General features: G+C 34.3%; 1 pseudogene; it reads left to right on the top strand.

Annotated features, from left to right (window-relative positions):
• The first annotated feature begins 12,103 nt into the window (after positions 1–12,103).
• On the top strand, positions 12,104–12,221 carry LOC116583854 (annotated as a pseudogene).
• The last annotated feature ends 1,826 nt before the right edge of the window (positions 12,222–14,047 follow it).

Below are 14,047 nucleotides of genomic sequence, written 5' to 3'. Positions count from 1 at the left end.
CCTGGAATGGATGAGAAAAGAAAAGATGAAAAAAAAAATGTTTGTTGTTTTTATCCTTCCCTCCCCAGTGGTCACCCAAAAATGTTCTATCAGCCAAGAAACACACATTGAATTGAATCTTTAGTTAAAATCCAAAGGTGTGCCAGACATAGCCATTTTCAAATTCAAGTGTTACATCTGTTGTAAAATAAGGCAATTTGTCACTGAATTGAGGTGAACTGCTTCAGACCTTTTGAGCAGATAAGACACACATGTACAATCTTACCCACTCCTCTTATTTTCAAAATACTGTGATCCATGTCTAGAATATTGTTTTGGAAAAATGGCATTCAGACTTTTTGAGCAAAGCACAGAGCAGGTCTCAACAGTAACAAAAATGACCTAACCAAAACACAAAACCAAGCCATTCCATTGTTCTAATTTTGGTAACGTTAACAAGATATGAACTCTGAACTGCAGGTGGTTGAGTTATAGTGCTAGGTAACTTTGCTTTTTATATATAAGATTGGCCCTTTGGGGTTAATTTTGCATTTTTCTTAAATCCTTCATTTTGAGCAAGTAGAAGTTTAGGTCTACTTGATCTGAAATTGAAAGGTTGATGAGACTGTTACAGGTGTACACGTTGTTTGGTATTCTTTTGTACCAATCCACATAGGTATACAACTACATTGTTACAGCTAAAAAATGACAGCATGAAATATAGCAGCCATTTTTCTCTCAAGAAAAGGAGCTTATAAATTTACTTGGTTCCTAGGATCTTCTACTTCAGCAATACATCAAACCGTTCAAGACCATCAGTCTGAATCAATTACAAACTACTCACAAAGTAACTTACTTTGAAAAGCTTTGATTTGTTACCAGAGTTTGTTACATTTCTCTTCAATTTAAAAAGTATGAAAGCAAAAAAGTAATAATGTGACAGTAATAGTGAAATGTAACTTTTATTGAGATTGATGAGAATTTATTTGTTACAATATTTGCTTTTAATAATTTAATTTTTCAAACACTGCAGAGAAACCCAAGAATATTTGATTATGAAGCTTCTACAATTTGTATAACTTTAGCTTTAACTGGCTCCTGATCTTTCAAATATACTTATATTAATTCTTATAATAATCCCATTGAAAGTATAGCTTTAGCTCTAAAATTTCTTAATTGTACCTTTGCATTTGATTAACACATTACTTATAAGTAAATAAGCATATACCAATCAGTTATGGAAATAATATGAGGAATGAGAGCTCCTTTTTGCAAAATCTAAGTGAATTATTGAGGGCTGGACTCTAATGCTCACCTTGATAGAAATTTTTGGAAAGTTTCCTTTCACTAGTAGCATTCAGGTACTGCTGTGAGCATTTGAAAAATAATATGAGTTATTTATAAGACATAATGGCTGAAAATGGAAATTTAAAAAAATCCCATATTTAGTGAAGTTCTTCATGAATGTCACTAAATTAACCTGTTTAGGCTTAATTGCATTTCTTAAATATCAAAATATCTATAAAGAATACAGACTCATCTAAAAGTGAATAGGATGTTGGTACTTAAATGCACAATAGCCATTATAAAACCATATATAAAGCCATATATAAAACACTGACTGTACATTTTATTTTATTTTATCTTTATTTTTAAAAAATAAGAATTTTATTAATTTATTTGAGAGAGAGAGATAACAAGAGAGAGAGCATGAGCAGGAGGGAGAGAAAGAAGCAGTCTCCCCACTGATCAGGGAGCCCAATGTGGTGCTCAATCCCGGCACCCTGGGATCATGACATGAGCTGAATTCGGCCACTTAGCCAGCTGAGCCCACCCAGACTCCCCTATTTTATCTTTAAATATTTATTTTAGAGAAAGCGAAAACATGATTGGAAGGGGCAGAGGAAGAAGGAGAGAGAATCTCAAGCAGACACCACACAGAATGGGGAGCCTGAAGCAGGGCTCAATCTCACATCCTTGAGATCATGGACTGACCTTAAAGCAAGAGTCAGAAGCTTAAGGAACTGTGCCACCCAGGAGTCCTGTGACTGTACATTTTATTTTATGTATTGATGTATTTATTTGAGAGAGAAAGAGAGTGAGCACATGGATGGGGAGAGAAAAAGAGGGAGAGAACCACCAAGAAGACTTCCTGCTGAATGCAGAGCTCCACCCCAGGGCTCTCTAGCCCACCATCCATGAGATCACAAACCAAGCTGAAACAAAGAATCTGATGCTCAACCCAATGAGATACCCAGCCAAGGCTATACATTTTAAATCATACCTATCCTATAGTAACAAACAGTATTTGGTTGCATTTGTAATTGATTCTGAAAATGTTAATATCAAAATCCTATGTGTTCACAAAATATGCCTCCAATGAGGCAATATACAGACTTACTTGTCATTTATGCTTCATTAAGATCTTATATAAAACCCTCTGTAGGAATTCTTCATAATGCTTTCTTTGCTCTAGTGTGGAAGCCTGAAGAATGAATAGTTTCCCATGATATTTTGCAGGCCACAGATCCTATACATGATTCTTGTTTCCAGTTGGCCATTTTTATCTGGGCATTGAATTGGACAACTCTTTTGGAAGTTAACTTAGTATTTAGCCATAATTACTTCTGCTGATGGTTACTGCTATCCATAGACAAAGAGATTCTACCATTTTCACAATGTTCCTTACTTTTTACTATGAAATTCAACGATTCAAGATAGTACTGGCAGACTTATTAGAAAAATAAAGTTTTCTACAGAAAGGTCTGTGTATTTCTTGACTGTTTTTCATATACTTAAAATAGTTTAAAGTTCCAAACCCAGCTAAAGTATATTTGTACCATGTATTTTCTTCAAGTAAAAGGGTAATATCTTGGAGAGGTCATGGCACACAGAGAAATACCAGTGATGTGGTGATGGATGAAATGTGTCCTAATTTTCAAAAAGGAGCAAGCAGATTTCATGTTCATTACCAAATTTTAGAATAAATTTATTAAGCAAAAAGCAGTGATTACTAGAACCAATGTGGAGTACTTAGGAACTATATGCCAAATTTACACAATTTATTTTTAAAAAATTATTTGTTTATAATAATAAGAATACTAAATATGAGCTCTATCCTCTTAAGTTTTTAAGTGCACAGGGGCACATGGGTGGCTCAGTGGGTTAAGCCTCTGCCTTTGGCTCAGGTTATGATCTCAGGGTCCTGGGATCGAGCCCTACATCAGATTTTCTGCTCAGCTTGGAGCCTGCTTCCCCACCACCTCCCCCCACACACCCGCCTGCCTCTCTGCCTACTTGTGATTTCTCTGTCAAATAAATAAATAAAATAAAATAAAAATATTTTAATTAATTAATTAATTAATTGTTTATCTTAAAAAATATTTATTTATTTGACAGACAGAGATCACAAGTAGGCAGAGAGGCAGGCAGAGAGATAAGGGAAAGCAGGCTCCCCACCGAGCAGAGAGCCCGATGCAGGGCTCGATCCCAGGACCCTGGGATCATGACCTGAGCCGAAGGCAGAGGCTTTAACCCACTGAGCCACCCAGGCGTCCCAAATAAATAAAATCTTTTAAAAAATTTTTAAGTGCACAATACAGTCTTGTTGACTATAGGTAAAATATTGGACAGCAAATCTCTAAAACTTCCTCATCTTGCCTAATTGATATTGTATTTCCATTTGACTCTATTAGTTAACTCTTATAAGTTGAATCATGACTGCATGATTTATCTTTCTGTTACTGGTTTATTTTACTTAATGACCTCACACTTCATCCATGTTGTTGCATATTGAATAATTTCCTTCTTTATTAGCCCAAATAATATTCCATTGTAAATATATACCACATTTGTCTTATCCATTCATCTGTTGGTATAAATTTAAGTTGTTTCCACCTCTTGATTATTGTGAATAGTGCTGCAACATGACAGTTTTAAATCTGGATTTTAATTTTTTTTTGAAAAATACTCAGAAGTGGATCATATTGTACTCCTACTTGTAATTTTCTGAGGAAACTCTATGACAGTTTTCATAGAGTTTAAAACATTTTACATTCCCAAGAAGTGTATCAGAATTCCAATTTCTCCACATTGTTGCCAACACTTACTGCCTTTTATTCTGACCAATAGCCACCCTGACAGGCATGAAGTTTTACTGTTGATTACTGATGTTCAGCATTATTTCACATACTCATTGGCCATTTATATGTCTTCTTTGGAGTAATGGCTATTAAACCTCTTAGTTCATTTTTCATTTAATTTTTTTCTTAGGCGATTTTTAAAAACTGTACTATTTGTTTTGTTTGTTTGCTGTTGTGTTATATGAGTTCCTTATATGTTTTATTATAAACCTCTTATTAGATATATGGTATGCAAATATTTTCTCCTATTCTATAGGTTACCTTTTATTCTGTTCATTGCTTCCCTTGCTGTTCAAAAGCTTTTTAGTTTGATGTAGTTCCTTTTGTCTATTTTTTTTCCTGTGTTTTTTGTCATATTCATGAAATCATTGTCAAGATCAAGGTTTTATAACCTTGATCTCACATTTTTAAATTTTTAAAAAATGTATTCATTTGACACAGACAGAGGGAGCACAAGCAGAGGTATAGGCAGAAGGAAAGAGAGAAGCAGACTCCCCACTGAACTGGGAGCCTGACACAGGGCTCAATCCCAGGACCTGGAGATCATGACCTGAACCGAAAGCAGACATTTGACCATTTTAACCACCCAGGTGCCCCTTCTCGTGTTTTATCATAGGAGTTTTACAGTTTCAGGTCTTGTTTTTAAGTCCTCAATCCATTTTAATTCAATTTTTTTGTGCATGGTATAAGATAAAGATCCAATTTCATTTTTATGTGTGACTATCCAGTTTTCCCAACATAATTTGCTGAAGATACTATCCTTTTCCCATTGTGTATTCTGGGGGCAAAGATCGTTTGACAAAAGATATGTGGATTTATTTTTGGTCTGTTTCATTGGTCTATGTGTCTGTCTTTATGCCAGTACCATATTGTTTTGTTTATTGTAGACTTGTTGAATATTTTGAAATCAGGAAGTGATACACTTCCAACATTACTCTACTTTCTCAAGATTGATTTGGCTATTCATGGTCTTTTGTGGTTTCATATGACTTTTACAATTATTTTTTTCTATTTATGTAAAAAATACCATTGTGGTTTTGGTAAAGATTGCACTGAATCTGTAGATTTCTTTGGATCGTATGAACATTTACACCATATTATGTCTTCCAGTTCGTGAACACAGGATGACTTTTCATTTTTTGTGTGTTTAATTTATTCCATCAGTGTGTTCTAATTTTTAGTACACAGGGCTTTCATTTCCTTAGTTAAGTTTATTCTTGAGTATTTTATTATTGTTATGTTATTTTAAATGGCATTTTCTTAATTTACATTTCTGATAGCTTGTTAGTGTATAAAATGCAACTAATTTTTGTATGTTGATTTTGTATCATGACACAACTGGATTTATTTGTTCTCACAATTTTTAATGGCCTTTTTAGGGTTTTCTTAAATGAGATTGTGTCACATGCAAACAGGGATAATTTCACCCCTTCTTTTCTGATTTAGATGCCTTTTTTTTTTTCTTTTTCTTTCCTAATTGCACTGGATAGCTCTTTCAGTATTATTTTTGAATATATGTGGCAGGAATGATCGTCCTTGGTTTTTTTTTTCTGATCTTACACAAAATATTTGTCTGCATTAGGCAGATATTTGGTTAATTTTGATCTCATAAAATGAATCTAAGGGCTTCAGTGTTTTGGAAGAATTGGAAGAGGATTGATATGAATTCCTTTTCAAATGTTTGGGAGAATTTACCAGTGAAGACATTGGATCTGGGCTTTTCTTTGTTTTGGGGCACTTGATTACTAACTCAATCTCCATGCTGGTTATAAGTTTATTCCAGATTTCTATTTTTTCATGATTCAGACTTGGTAGGTTGTATGGTTCTGTGAATTTATTAATTTCTTCTAGATTATTCAAACTGTTTGCATATAACTGTTCATAGTAGTCTCTTATGATTCTTTTATTTCCATGGAATCAATTGTAATATTTGTTTTTTAATACCTGATTTTATTTAAATCTATCTTATTGGAGCACCTAGGTGACTAAGTCAGTTAAGTGTCTGTTTTCAGTTCAGTTCATGATCCAGGGCCCTGGGACAGAGCTCCATGTCCAGCTCCCTGCTCATCAGAGTGTCTGTTTTTCCCTCTCCCTCTGTTGTGTCTCACCCCCAACCTCCACTCATGCTCTCTCTCTCTCTAAAATAAATAAATAAAATCTTTAAAAACAAACAAATAAATCTCTCCAATTTACTTAGTCTAGCTAAAGTTTTTTCAATTACATCTTTTCAAAAACCAACTTTTAGGAGGGTATGTGTATGGTGAGTGCTGTGAAGTGTTTAAACCTGGTGATTCACAGACCTGTACCACGGGGGATAAAAATATATTATATGTTTATAAAAAAATTAAAAATTAAAAATAAAAAAAAAGACTTTTAGTTTTATTGATTTTTTCTGTTATGTTTCCATTCTCTATTTCATTAATTTCTGCTTTCATTTTTCTTATATCCTTTTTTGGTAAATTTGGGCTTAATTTGTTTTTAACTTCTCAAGCTCCTTGTAGTATAATGTTAGATTGTCTATTTAAGATCTTTTTTTTCTTTTGCAATGTAGATGTTTATTGTTAAAAACCTCTCTCTTAACACTGCCTTTGCTTTATTCTATAAGTTTTAGTATGTTCTGTTTCAATTAATTTGTCTTGAAATCATACTCTTTTCAATTTTTTATGTGACCCACTGGTTGTTGTTTACTTTCCATATATTTGTGAATTTTTCAGTTTTCCTCCCGTTATTGATTTCCAGTTTCATATTTTTGTGGTCAAAAAAGATACTAGACATTATTACAATTTTCTTGAATTTATTAAGCCTTGTTTTGTGACCCTAACATGTGATTTATCTTGAATATATTCTGTGTGTGTTTCAGAAGAATATGTAGTCTGCTCTTGTTAGATGGAATGCTCTGCATATGTCTGTCAGCTCCATTTGTTCTATAATGTTATTTAAGTCCTCTATTTCCTTATTGACTTTCTGTCTAGATGTTCTTTCCACTATTGAGAGTAGGGTTTTGAATTCTCCTACTGCTTGTATTGTTGTCCACTTTTCCCTTCAGTTGTGTCAGCGTTTGCTTTAAATATTTAGATATTCTGATGTGGGGTGCATATATATTTCTAATTGTGATACTTCTTAGTGGATTGACACTTATATAAAGTTCTTGTCTTTTGTCACACTTTGTGACAAAGTCTATTTAGTCTGGTATAATTTTTTTTAAAGATTTTATTTATTTGTCAGTGAGAGAGAGAAAGAGAGCACAAGCAGGAGGAGCAGCAGGCAGAGGGAAAAGCAGGCTCCCCACTGAGCAAGAAGTCTGATGTGGACTCAATCCCAGGACCCTGGAATCATGACCTGAGCAGAGGCTTAACTGACTGAGCCACCCAGGTTTCCATAGTTTTTTTTTTTTTTTTTTTAAATCCAATCAGCCATTCCATGCCTTTTGTTTGGAGAATGTAATCCATTTACATTGAAAGTAAACATCAGTGGAAGTATTTGTATTGTTAGTCCTGTAATTCTTTTATCTGTCTTTTTTGGTCCTGCTGTCTTCCTTTGCATTTTGCTGTCTTTTTTTTTTTTTTTTTTTGTATTGGCATGTTTTTTTCTCTTTTTATTTTATGTAATTTCTACATATATTTTGTTTTGTGAACCTTGAGAACTACATAAAATGTCTTATAGTTGTCACAGTTTATTCTAATCTGATAACAACTTCAATCACATATAAAATCTCTACTCTATCTTATCTACCCCAACACATTTTATGTTTTTATTGTCAAAATTTGTATCTATTTATAATATGTATCTTTTCATATATTTTTAGTTATAGTCATAGTTTGTCGTTTTTTAAAAGATTTTATTTATTCATCAGAGAGACAGCACAAGCAGAAGGAGCAGCAGGCAGAGGGAAAGCAGGCTCCCCACAGAGCAAGGAGACCAATTCGGGACTTGATCCCAGAACTCTGGGATCATGACTTGAGCTGAAGGTGTGCACTTAACCAACTGAGCCACCCAGGCATCCCCATAGTTTGTCTTTTAACTTTAATATTGAAATTAACAGTGATTTACCTACCACCATTCATTAATACAGTGTTCTGTATTTGCCTATATATTTAACCTTAACCAATGAGTTTTCTTCTGTGATCAGGTGACTGTTTTGCTTCTTTTTGTTCAACTTGTAGAACTCCCTAAGATATCTTATGAGGCATGTCTAATTGTAATAAACTGTCTCAGCTTTTGTTTCTTTTTCTCTGCTCCATGTTTGAAGGGCAGTTTTTCCAGATATAGGTATGGAATAGTTCTGGATATAGTTTTAGGGTAGAATATTTTTTTCTTTCAGCACTTTTAATATATCACTCCACTCCCTTTTATTCTGCACAGTTTCTGCCAAAAATTTCACTCATAGTCTTAGGAGGGCCCCCTTGTATGTATTGAGTCACTTTTCTCTTGCTGTTTTCAATTTTCTCTCTTTTTTGTCTGACTTCTGACAATTTAGTGGCATTGTGTTTAGTGAAAATTTCTTTCAATTCATATTATTTGGTGTCTTTGGCCTTCTTGAAAATAGATGCCCATTTTTGTTCCCCAGATTTGGGGAGTTTACAGTCAGTTTTCTTTTATTAAAAATCTCTTCTAGCTTTATTGTGAAATAATTGACATGCATCACTACGTTTAAAGCATACATCATTGTATTTGATTTACAAATGTTGTGAAATGAATACCACAACAGGTTCAGCTAACATACATCTTCTCATATGGATAAAATCAAAAGTAAAGAATAAAGGAAAAAAAACTTATCCTCGTGATGAGATTCTTAGAATCTGTTCTCAACTTTTCTATATATCATACAGTAGTGTTAGCTATAATCATCATGATGTACATGAAATTCCTCACACTTATTTGTAACTGGAAGTTTGTATCTTTTGACCACATTCTTCCAATTGCCCCTCCCCAAATCTTTTGCTTCTGTAACTGTAAGTCTAATCTTTTTTTTTCTATAGTTTGTTTAGATTCCACATAAAAAAGGCCATAAAGTATTTGCCTATCTCTGATGTATATCACTTATAATGTCTTCAAGGTCCATCCATGTTGTCACAAATACTAGTATTGCCTAATTTTTTATGATTAGATAATATACACTGTGTATATATATATTTTTTCAGTCGTAAAAGGAAGATATGAGATATATACTTATACATACATTATATATGTGTACATATATAATGTGTATATCTAAAATATATAATGTATATCTAAAATATATAATGTATATATAATATATATAATGCATATATATAATGTATATATCTCACAACTTCCTTATCCATTCATCCAGGATATTTGACAATGGAGAAAAGATAGTCTCTTCAATAAATGGTTCTGGGATAATTGTATATTTACATGTAAAATAATGAAACTTGTCCCATATCTTATATCACTCGTAAAAATGAACTCAAAATGAAAAAAAAATTAAATGTAAGACCTGAAACTAAGACCTATCCAGCTCATTGTTTAGGGATCTGAGTAAGGCCTGAGTGTGCACTGAATTCCCTGGGCAGGTGAGTCTACCAGTCTTGCTTTGCAGACTATAGAAGCCATGGATTGTGCTCTCTGTCATCATAGAGGTGCTGAATGGGCTATGCTACTTCCTGTATTCTCTGGTTAGGTTCCCTGCTTAGACAGGTTGAAGGCTGTATTCAGTGCTAATAGAGCCAAGGATTAAATTTCCTGTCCAGGCATAGCAAAAGAATAAAATTCCCTTATCTTAATTCAAGCCAACCTGCAAGTTACCTGGCTGAACAGGGTTACTGGCTTTGCCTTGACAACTATGAGTTTTGTCTTCCCTTCTCTCAGCTTGAGTGTGGCTAGACCACATAGCTTTCAGGTGTTTTCATTATCCCTTTTGGTCAGATTGGACCAGAAGACACTCTCCACAGAGGGTGGGATTATTTCTCAGCACTCTTACCTGGACAGGAGGGAGATGGACCACTCTAGCCTACTCTCAGTTTTTCAAATAAGATCTCTGGTTGAGAGGGGCTAGGAGCTACCTTCAATCTCATCTATGAATGAACACCCCTGCCTGTGCATAGCACAAGAATCTTCCACTCCCAGTACTGGCTTTGCTCTGGGAGCAATCAGTTATATAGCTTCTAGGAGTTGTTATCAGCACTTCTGATAGATAAGATTGGAAGGTACTTTTCATAGTGGTTGGGGCTGTGACTCAGCAAGTTGCCTAAGCATGGACAAACCAAGTTCTAGGGCAAGGAAAACTCCTCATTTGAGGATATCAGTCAAGCAGATCTGCACCTAACTGAGATCCCTGATTAGAGTGTGCCCTTGACTTGGTTCAGCAGGTGAATAAAACTTCTGTTTGTGATTACTACTTATGCACTGCAGGTATGGACTTGAAGTGCCAAGATCCATCTGCTGATTGTTGCAAACCCCTTCTTGATTCTTCATCACAGATTCTCAGTGGTTGGCCCCTATATATTCTCCTGAAATCCTTATGGTGTAATGTGAGAGTAGGGGCTTCCACAAAGTAAGTCAGAATGCTGGGGGAAACTGGCTGTACACCACCTAAAGGGAAGTTGAGAGCTGGGATTTTTCATCTGCTTATTCTGTACTGAGCAGTGGGTGGAGGTATGGATTCTATCAGTTGAATCTGTCAGATTTTCTGGACTGGCATGTTAGAATCCAGATCTTCGGGGAGCTTTCATGGAAGTTTGGACATCTTATATGTAAACTAACTCTTTCCCTCCCATGGGAGAAACTTGGTACCAGCAGATCTCTTCCTGATCATTTGTCACAATCCTGAGAACAGGGATTTTGGTGAGAGAGTATCCTGAATCTCCTTATTGGCTTCAGTGAGTCTAATTTCATGTTTACTTGGAAGTATGGGAGACTTTCAATTAGTTTCTGGATTTCTCATGAAGGGAACTTGTCCATGAATTGTTGCTGAATAGGTGTGTTTGTAGGGGGAAAAGAGGATCCAGGGCTTCCTCTTCACCATCTTGCTGATGTCACGCCACACATTATTTCATTTTATGGTAGGCTTGCTAGACTTATATTTATCCTTGATTTTTGGAATTCATTGGACAAAATTTTGTTGTTACAACCTAGTGGGGAAAAAATGAGGTATATAGGCTGAATAATGTTGATTGGATTACTCTACTCAAAAATAATAAATAGATTGTTGACAATCTGAAGGCCAAACTCTACTTTTTTTAAATTTTATTTATTTATTTGTGTGTGTGTGTGTGTGTGTGTGTGTGTGTGTGAGAGAGAGAGAGAGAGAGAGAGAGAGAGAGAGAAAGAGAGAGAGACCAAGAGAGAGCACAAGCTGCGGAAGTGGCAGGCAGAGAGAGAAGCAGGATCCCTGCTGAGCAAGGGACCCAATGTGGGACTCACCCCAGGACCTTAGAATCATGACTTGAACTGAAACCAGACAATTAACTGACTGAGCCACCCAGGCATCCCTGAAGGTCAAATTTTAAAAATATGTCCCAAAACTTTGTTTTGACTTTTTCAAGTTGAATTTTAAAAGTAAATACCTAAATACAAACATTTAAATTATGCTTATATGGATAGTTAGTATTGTGGATATTGGAAGTGAGCATTTGGGTGTCATATTTTAGGAAAAACTTGAACTCAGGGGAAGATGAGAAACATGCTGGTAAAAAAGGAATGTTACCTGAGTAACTTAAAGGAATAGAAGATGTTTAGCCTGGAAAATATAAATTTTGAGAAGAGAGTGTGAGATCTATTTTCTACAGTTCAAATTGTACTACTATATGCTATATGTAGATTGAATCTATATTGCTTAAAGTAGAACATAGAAAAATTGATGGAAATTATAGAAAACCAGGTTTGAATAAAAGAACAAATTTCTAATAATGGAATATTCTGCTTCTTATAACAGTCAGCTTCTTCAACTCAGGAATTTGATTATATATTTAGTACAGTTTTACTATGTTATTATTTTTCTTTCCATATAACTTCTATATATCGCTTCTCGGCCTTTTGGCTAAGATCAAGTGTAGTATCTGTTCTTATCAGTTTAATATCTGATATGTCCTCTATCCATATAACTTCTATAGTTCTTAAACTGATACATTACCACTATGGTATCACTGGTAAACAACTTAGCAGAGTTTTAGGGTGGGACAGTTACACAATATTGTGATTTATTTTTATTGTTGAAAAAGAAGTAAACTTTAAAAAATGTTACCATATATTGAAGTTGCAAAAGGGAAGCTGAAAACAATGCAAAATGCTAAAATCTCAGAGAAATTAGAAATTGAAACTTGGGATCAATAAAGTAAAAAAAAAATTACCTAGGGATGCCTGGGTGGCTCAGTTGGTTAAGCAGCTGCCTTCGGCTCAGGTCATGATCCCAGCGTCCTGGGATGGAATCCCACATCGGGCTCCTTGCTCCGCAGGGAGCCTGATTCTCCCTCTGACTCTGCCTTCCACTCTGTCTGCCTGTGCTCTCTCTCTCTCTCTTACAAATAAATAAATAAAATCTTTAAAAAAAATTACCTATATACTTTGATTATTCTATTTTCATCAAACCAGTGTTTCATTTTCTTTTAGTCATTCTCAGGCTAAGAAGGACACTAAGCATGAATTTGTTTTGCTGGAATACATGGATAGACAAAATCCATGTGGTATTTTATAAATGACTTTATATAAGTAAATGAAACACTGCCTAAATTACTAAATGCTGATTGCAATATTCAGTTTTGTTTCTTGTAAATATTTTATATAAAAACTGAATCAAAGCTACTTGAAGATAGGAAATTAGGGTTTATGCTACTTTAATCATTTATAGTATAATGGTTAAAAGATGCACTCTTGATTCTAACACTCAGGGCTTGAATATACACTTGAGCATGTTATTAAATAAATCACTCTCTGCTTGTCTCCTAATCTATAGAGTGGGCAAAATAGTATTGCCTAATTCTTAGACTTTCATGAGAATTAAAAAGGATAATGCATGAAAAGTGTCTAGCTGTGTCTGGTACAAAGTAAGCACTCAATAGTAATCACTGTTATTAATAATAATCATATCTGTCTACCCTAAAAAGGGAGTTCTATCCCCACAGACTATTCAACCAATCTACCTCTGCTGACAGAAGCAGTTAAAATTCAGGTTCTGGAAAACAATGGTTAAGGTTTTCCACAGTTGGACTTTTGTTCCCACTTCAGATTAAAAAAAAAAAAGTACAAAATAGAGATTGAAAAGTCTTTCTGTATTAAAAGGAAAGATGTCCACACTTAAAATTTTTTGATTTATAATAAGAAAAGGTGAAATTTTATAATCATCTAGAAAGAAAACACACATACAAACCATACTATTTAAGAGGAATAAAAATCATACCATATTCAAATAGTCTTGGACTCCATTACTTACTTTCATATAGAGCTTAATATTAAAAATGCATATGAAGGTTTTTCCTATCATATAAATTTTATTTCTAGATCTATGAAGGTTTATATTCTACTCCCAAACTCTCAATTTTCTATTGGGGAAAAATGTGAGCTCTGCTCTAGGAAATTCCAATACTAAGTGGTTTGGGAAAGGAATTTTTAAAAAATCTAGCAAAGGAGACTAAAAAGTAATAAATGAGTAGCTAGAAGTTAAATCATGAGAATGTGGTATCTTGGAAGCCAAGTGAAGAAAAAGTATCAAGGAAGAGGGAGTGATTGATTTTATCAAATACTGCTGGTAGATGAAATAAGATGAGAGATGATCACTGAAGTTTCAACAAGCAGTTTTGGTAGAGTAGTGAGGGGTAAAGTCTGGATTGAAATATGTTTAAGAGAATGGAAAGGGAAGAATTCAGTAACAAAGACAACTTTTTTCAGTGAGTTTTGATGCAAAGGGGAGAAAAGAATCTGAACTATAATTGGCAATAAGTGTATGACTAAAAAAGGATTTTATGATA

This window comes from Mustela erminea, chromosome X (assembly GCF_009829155.1).
Source record: "Mustela erminea isolate mMusErm1 chromosome X, mMusErm1.Pri, whole genome shotgun sequence".
Lineage (NCBI taxonomy): Eukaryota > Metazoa > Chordata > Mammalia > Carnivora > Mustelidae > Mustela > Mustela erminea.
This window is presented reverse-complemented; position numbering and strand designations above follow the sequence as displayed.